Here is a 7,500-nt window from a genome sequence, read left to right as displayed (position 1 = left end):
GATATATCGATACAGCAGCCCGCAATATCGATACTGATACGGTATTTTGCAAATTATTTTGTGTAAGAGCAACAGTTTTGTTGTTTGTTCAAAGGAAGGAAACTTGTTTATTTGACATTTTCACAGTTTTGACGATTAAAATGTTTGAACTTTGCACAAGAAGTGATTTAACTCAGGCTTTATTTTTATTGAAACGTATCGAATTGATTTTAAATAAATCATATTGAATCAAAAGTGCACTGCATCGAGGTTTGTGTCGTATCGGAAACCACTTTCTCGCTTAATTCTGTGACACGAATCCCAGTTTTAAATCGTCGCCTCCTGGTGTTGTGGAGGTGAATTACTTGGCGGCGCAAAGACCTTGACTCAGATCCACAAACTAAAAACGAGAGCGCGATGAGTCGACACAGAAATATAATTCAGCCTTTAGCTGCCCTCAGTTGTTAATAAAGACAAAACAAAAGTCTCTCTGCTCTGAGATGTTTGTAACTTGTATTTCTGTATAAATACTCAGAGCTTTGTTGCTCTGGAGGAGATTCTGGAGGAGATGGAGAGAAGCTCTGACGCTGGTGCTGCTGGTGAGGACAGGATGTTGGTCTCTGGTCTCAGACTCTGTCCATATCTGCTGGAGCAAAAAGAACAAACCTTTGTCTGTGTTTCAAAAATTAAATCAGGCTTCGCAAATGGATTAAATCAAGAGATACTTTTTTTTTTTTTTTTTTTTTTACACAACAGCAGCTTCATTTTTTCATTGCTTAAACTCTTCCCAGTCTGAGCAGCTCGTCACAACAATGAGATTTACTGATTTTTATAAAGAAATGCAACTCATATTCTCTATAAAAACTCAAAAACAGGACACAAAACTGATGACTACGACTTTACAAACACACAAGTCTGAACTGAGGAGGACACGAGAGTCTGACCTGAGGACACACGAGTCTGACCTGAGGAGGACACGAGTCTGACCTGAGGAGGACACACGAGTCTGACCTGAGGAGGACGCACGAGTCTGACCTGAGGGGGACGCACGAGTCTGACCTGAGGACACATGAGTCTGACCTGAGGACACATGAGTCTGACCTGAGGACACATGAGTCTGACCTGAGGACACATGAGTCTGACCTGAGGAGGACACATGAGTCTGACCTGAGAAGGACACATGAGTCTGACCTGAGAAGGACACACGAGTCTGACCTGAGGAGGACACACGAGTCTGACCTGAGGAGGACACACGAGTCTGACCTGAGGACACATGAGTCTGACCTGAGGACACATGAGTCTGACCTGAGAAGGACACATGAGTCTGACCTGAGAAGGACACACGAGTCTGACCTGAGAAGGACACATGAGTCTGACCTGAGAAGGACACATGAGTCTGACCTGAGGAGGACACACGAGTCTGACCTGAGGGAGGACACACGAGTCTGACCTGAGAAGGACACACGAGTCTGACCTGAGGGGGACACACGAGTCTGACCTGAGGAGGACACATGAGTCTGACCTGAGGAGGACACATGAGTCTGATTTGAGGACACACGAGTCTGACCTGAGGGGGACACACGAGTCTGACCTGAGAAGGACACACGAGTCTGACCTGAGGGGGACACACGAGTCTGACCTGAGGAGGACACACGAGTCTGACCTGAGGAGGACACATGAGTCTGACCTGAGGAGGACACACGAGTCTGACCTGAGGACACACGAGTCTGACTTGAGGACACATGAGTCTGACCTGAGAAGGACACACGAGTCTGACCTGAGGGGGACACACGAGTCTGACCTGAGGAGGACGCACGAGTCTGACCTGAGGAGGACACACGAGTCTGACCTGAGGAGGACACACGAGTCTGACCTGAGGGGGACACACGAGTCTGACCTGAGGAGGACACACGAGTCTGACCTGAGGAGGACACATGAGTCTGACCTGAGGAGGACACACGAGTCTGACCTGAGGGGGACACACGACTCTGACTTGAGGACACATGAGTCTGACTTGAGGACACATGAGTCTGACCTGAGGGGGACGCACGAGTCTGACCTGAGGAGGACACACGAGTCTGACCTGAGAAGGACACACGAGTCTGACCTGAGGAGGACACACGAGTCTGACCTGAGAAGGACACACGAGTCTGACCTGAGGAGGACACACGAGTCTGACCTGAGGAGGACACACGAGTCTGACCTGAGGAAGGACACACGAGTCTGACCTGAGGAGGACACACGAGTCTGACCTGAGGGGGACACACGAGTCTGACCTGAGGGGGACACACGAGTCTGACCTGAGGAGGACACACGAGTCTGACCTGAGGACACACGAGTCTGACCTGAGGAGGACACACGAGTCTGACCTGAGGAGGACACACGAGTCTGACCTGAGGACACACGAGTCTGACCTGAGGAGGACACACGAGTCTGACCTGAGGACACATGAGTCTGACTTGAGGACACACGAGTCTGACCTGAGAGGACACACACGAGTCTGACCTGAGGAGGACACACGAGTCTGACCTGAGGGGGACACATGAGTCTGACCTGAGGGGGACACACGAGTCTGACCTGAGGGGGACACACGAGTCTGACCTGAGGAGGACACACGAGTCTGACCTGAGGACACACGAGTCTGACTTGAGGACACATGAGTCTGACCTGGGACACACGAGTCTGACCTGAGGAGGACACACGAGTCTGACCTGAGGGGACACACGAGTCTGACCTGAGGAGGACACACACGAGTCTGACCTGAGAGGACACACGAGTCTGACCTGAGGGGACACACGAGTCTGACCTGAGGAGGACACACGAGTCTGACCTGAGGAGGACACACGAGTCTGACCTGAGGAGGACACACGAGTCTGACCTGAGGACTGACCTGAGGAACACAGGAGTCTGACCTGAGAAGGACACGAGTCTGACCTGAGGAGGACACACGAGTCTGACCTGAGGAGGACACACGAGTCTGACCTGAGGAGGACAGATGTGTGAGGGGACGGGGGGGGGGGGCGTCTGTTTGTCTGTGAAGCTCTGCCAGAAAAACTCCGCAGTGTCTCTTTAAAGGTGAAAACACGAGTCCAGGTGTCGTCTGAAAACGAGACGTTTTACATGATTCATGAAGATGAGATCAAAGCCGAGGAGGAACCGAGGAACATCTGCGAGGAGGAGAGCCCCCACACTCCTCCCTCTACACTCCCTCCTCTTCCTCTTTTCTCTCCTCTCTTCTTCTCTTCTCTTCTATCCTCTCTTCCTCCCTCACACCTCTCTCTCCTCTCCTCCTCTCTCCCTTCCTCACTTTTCTATTTCCTTCCTCTCCTCCCTCTCTCCTTCCTCCCTCTCTCCTCTCCTCTCTTCCCTCTCTCTCTCTCCTCTCTTCTTCTGTTTTCCCTCTCTCCTCCCTATCCTCTCTTCCTCTTTCTTCTTCTCTTCTCTCCTCTCTTCCTCCCTCTTCCTCCTCCCTCACACCTCTCCTCTTCTCTCCTTCCTCTCCTGTCCTCTCTTCCTTCTCTCTTCCTCCCCCTCCGCTCTCCTCTCCTACCTCTCTTCTTTTTTCTCTTCATCCCTCCTCTCCTCTTCTTTCCTCCCTCTCCTCTTTTCCTTCTCTTTCCTCTCTGCTCTCCTCCTCCCTCCCTTCCTCTCTTTTGTATTTCCTCCCTCCCTTCCCTCTCTCTCTCTCTCTTCCCTCCTCCTTCTCTTCTCTTCTCTCTCTCCCTCCCTCCCTCTCTCCTCCCTATCCTCTTCCTCCTCTCTCTCTCTCTTTCCCTCTTCCATCCCCTTTCTCTTCTCTTCCCCTCTCTCTCCTCTTCCTCTCTTTTCTCTCTCTTCCCTCCTCCTTCTCTTCTCTCCTCTTTCTCCTCTTCTCCCTCTCTCCTCCCTCTCCTCTCTTCCTCCTCCCTCACACCTCTCCTCTTCGCTCCTTCCTCTCCTGTCCTCTCTTCCTTCCCTCATCCTTCCTCTCTTTTCTATTTCCTCCCTCTCTCCTTCCTCCCTTCCCTCTCTCTCTCTCTCTCTCTTCCCTCCTCTTCCTCTCCTCTTCTTCCTCTCTCTCCCTCCGTCCTCCTTCCTCTTCCTCTCTCTCTCCTTCTCTCTCCTCTTCCTCTCCTTCTCTCTCTCTCTTCCCTCCTCCTTCTCTTCTCTCCCTCCCTCCACCATCCTCTTCCTCCTCTCTCTCTCTCTTTCCCTCTACCATCTCCTTTCTCTTCTCTTCTCTTCTCTTCCCCTCTCTCTTCTCTTCCTCTCTTTTCTCTCTCTTCCCTTCTCTTCTTCTCTCTTCTCCCTCTCTCCTCCCTCTCCCCTCTTCCTCCTCCCTCACACCTCTCCTCTTCGCTCCTTCCTCTCCTGTCCTCTCTTCCTTCCCTCGTCCTTCTCTTTCCTCTCTCCTCTCCTCCTCCCTGTCTTCCTCTCTTTTCTATTTCCTTCCCCTCCTCCTCTCTCTTCCCTCCTTCTCTCTTTCCTCTTTCCCTCTTCCCTCTCTCTCTCTCTCTCTCTCTCTCTCTCTCGTTCCGTCTGGCGCTGCACCAGGTTCTAAAGGGCCTCCTGGTGAACAGGTTAATCCACTAATTGGGAGCAGAGGGAGCGAGTCCGGGCTCCAGGAGGAACGTTTAGAGGGACATCTGCCTCTCGTCCTGCAGCTGCTCCGTCCTGTCCTCCACCAGAGACGAAGGATCTGTCCTCCACCAGAGACGAAGGATCTGTCCTCCACCAGAGACGAAGGATCTGTCCTCCACCAGAGACGAAGGATCTGTCCTCCAGCAGAGACGAAGGATCTGTCCTCCGACGAGATCTGTCCTCAGAGACGAAGATCTGTCCTCCAGCAGAGACGACGGATCTGTCCTCCAGAGACGAAGGATCTGTCCTCCACCAGAGACGAAGGATCTGTCCTCCAGCAGAGACGAAGGATCTGTCCTCCACCAGAGACGAAGGATCTGTCCTCCACCAGAGACGAAGGATCTGTCCTCCACCAGAGACGAAGGATCTGTCCTCCACCAGAGACGAAGGATCTGTCCTCCACCAGAGACGAAGGATCTGTCCTCCAGCAGAGACGAAGGATCTGTCCTCCACCAGAGACGAAGGATCTGTCCTCCACCAGAGACGAAGGATCTGTCCTCCACCAGAGACGAAGGATCTGTCCTCCAGCAGAGACGAGAGGACACAGGACAGTAGAAAGAAAAAAACAAAAAACAAAAACAATATACGATATAAAAAAACGAACACGGCAAAGGAAGAATTCAATTTATCCACTGGACAAACGTTTATTTTGGTTTATTCAACTCTGCTCTTAGCCCCTCCCCTCTTATTTTAGCCCCTCCCCTCCGCTCTTAGCCCCTCCCCTCTTATCTTAACCCCTCCCCTCCGCTCTTAGCCCTCCCCTCTCTTTTAGCCCTCCCCTGCTCTTAGCCCCTCCCCTCTCTTAGCCCCTCTCGCTCTTAGCCCCTCCCCTCTGCTCTTAGCCCCTCCCCTCCGCTCTTAGCCCCTCCCCTCTTCTCTTTAACCCCCTCCTTCCCTCCCTCCGCTCTTAGCCCCTCCCCTCCGCTCTTAGCCCCTCCCCCCCAACAGGTAAAACTCGGTGTCTCCCTTTAAAACTTTTCTCCAGAGACACAATTGAAGTTTCTTTTTCTTTTTCTTTTTTTTCACCAAACGAGTATTTATTACAAATGTCCTCGCCTCCGTCTCCGTCCTCGTCCCAGACCCGGGGCGTCTGCCAGGCGTCTCTGTTGAGTCACGCCAGGCTCCTCTTAAGACCCGCTTCTGGGACACAAATCACGGAGCTTTTAGGATTTGGCAGCGACGCCGAGCGGTTTGTAAAAATAAAGAGATTTTAGTCGACTTCATCATTTTGGAGACGGTTCAGAGACTCGGAATCAGGACGAGAGATTTTAAAACGGCGAAGTTTCAGAGTCTTGTTACAGACTGAGGCTCCGGTGAATAAACACGAGGATCTAAAGTCTGTGTTTATGAAAGAACAGAACCTGAACAGGAAGTGAGCGCGGGCGGGACTGGGCTCCACGGACTCTGGCTCCAGTTCAGCCTCTGTGTTTCTGCTGCTGTTCAGGATCCACAATCTGGACTTAAAACTGGCTCCACGTGATCCTGGGGTTTTTATTTCACTGTTTTGTCCCGAAATTAAAGGCTCGATGAAGGATTTTTTGTATGGACCCGGGACCAGACCAGGACCAGACCGGGACCAGACCAGGACCAGACCAGGACCAGACCAGGACCAGACCAGGACCAGACCGGGACCAGACCAGGACCAGAGACCGGGACCAGACCAGACCGGACCAGACCAGGACCAGACCAGGACCAGACCAGGGACCAGACCAGACCAGGGACCAGACCAGGACCAGACCGGGACCAGGACCGGGACCAGACCGGGACCAGACCAGGACCAGACCGGGACCAGAGGGACTGGGACCAGACCGGGACCAGACCAGACCAGACTGAGGACCAGACTGGGACCAGACCGGACCAGAACCAGGACTGAGACCTGGGACCAGACCAGGACCAGACCAGGACTGACCAGACCGGGACCAGACCGGGACCAGACCAGGACTGAGACTGGGACCAGACCAGATTTCAGTTTTGTATTTGGTTTGATTTTTTCAGTTGAGATTTTTCCTCTGAACATTTCATTTTCCTGCTGCTGATCACACGAACTTTACTTTAAGTCAAATTGTAGAAACTGACAAAACTGAACTGAAACTGGTTCTTTTATTTATTTATTTTATTTTTTTTGAGTGAGATTCTCCAGAGGAAGAAGAACAAACTTGGACTTTACAGACTCATGTCCTGCTGCTGTAGAAAGAAAAACAGATGTGACACTTTCATTTACATTTCCAATAAAAGTCACAATATTTTACTTTTGAATTCATGAATTGGTTTGAATCCGTGTGTCGTTCGTTCATTTGTTTTTCAAAATAAAACCAAAAATAATAAAAAAAAAACAAACAACAATTTTCTTCATTATTTGTCTCCAAAACCAAAATAAAAAAACGGATAACGATTCATTTTTTCAGTTTTCGATTTTGTGTTTAAATGAAAAATGGAAAAAATGGATAACGGCCGTTTCCCGTTTACATGATTCTGTGACTGTGATGTTGGACTTTTGCACCGCGTACGGACTGAACCAGGACTGATCCAGGTCCGGGACCAGACATGGACCAGACCGGGACCAGACCGGGCCCAGACCGGACTCCGAGCTTTGACTCCGAGCTTTGACTCCGAGCCTCCACGGGGTCCGAGTCTCAGCTTCGAGTTCCGGCCCTGCTGTGGGCTCTGAGCCTCTGGTCTGGTGTCGGTCTGGTCCCGGTCTGGTCCCGGTCTGGTCCCGGTCTAGTCCCGGACCTGGATCAGTCCTGTTTCGGTCCGTATGCACTGTAAAAGTCCGGCATCGCGGTCACGTGCACGTAAACGGGAAACGGTCGTGTTTTCCTGTGTTTTTGTCCATGTGTTTCTCTGTGTGTGTATTGTATGTGTACCGTGTATGTGTGTGTATGTGTGTGTGTATGTGTA

At 51.4% G+C, this 7,500-nt stretch overlaps 1 protein-coding gene across 1 annotated transcript in view; it reads left to right on the top strand.

The window, feature by feature from the left end:
- The window catches only part of LOC110170303 (glutamate receptor 4-like), a 130,396-nt gene that overhangs the window by 45,232 nt on the left and 77,664 nt on the right, over nucleotides 1-7,500 (top strand).

The sequence above is a fragment of the Boleophthalmus pectinirostris genome, unplaced genomic scaffold, assembly GCF_026225935.1.
Source record: "Boleophthalmus pectinirostris isolate CB_2022bp ecotype Guang Dong unplaced genomic scaffold, ASM2622593v1 HiC_scaffold_12, whole genome shotgun sequence".
Lineage (NCBI taxonomy): Eukaryota > Metazoa > Chordata > Actinopteri > Gobiiformes > Gobiidae > Boleophthalmus > Boleophthalmus pectinirostris.
This window is presented reverse-complemented; position numbering and strand designations above follow the sequence as displayed.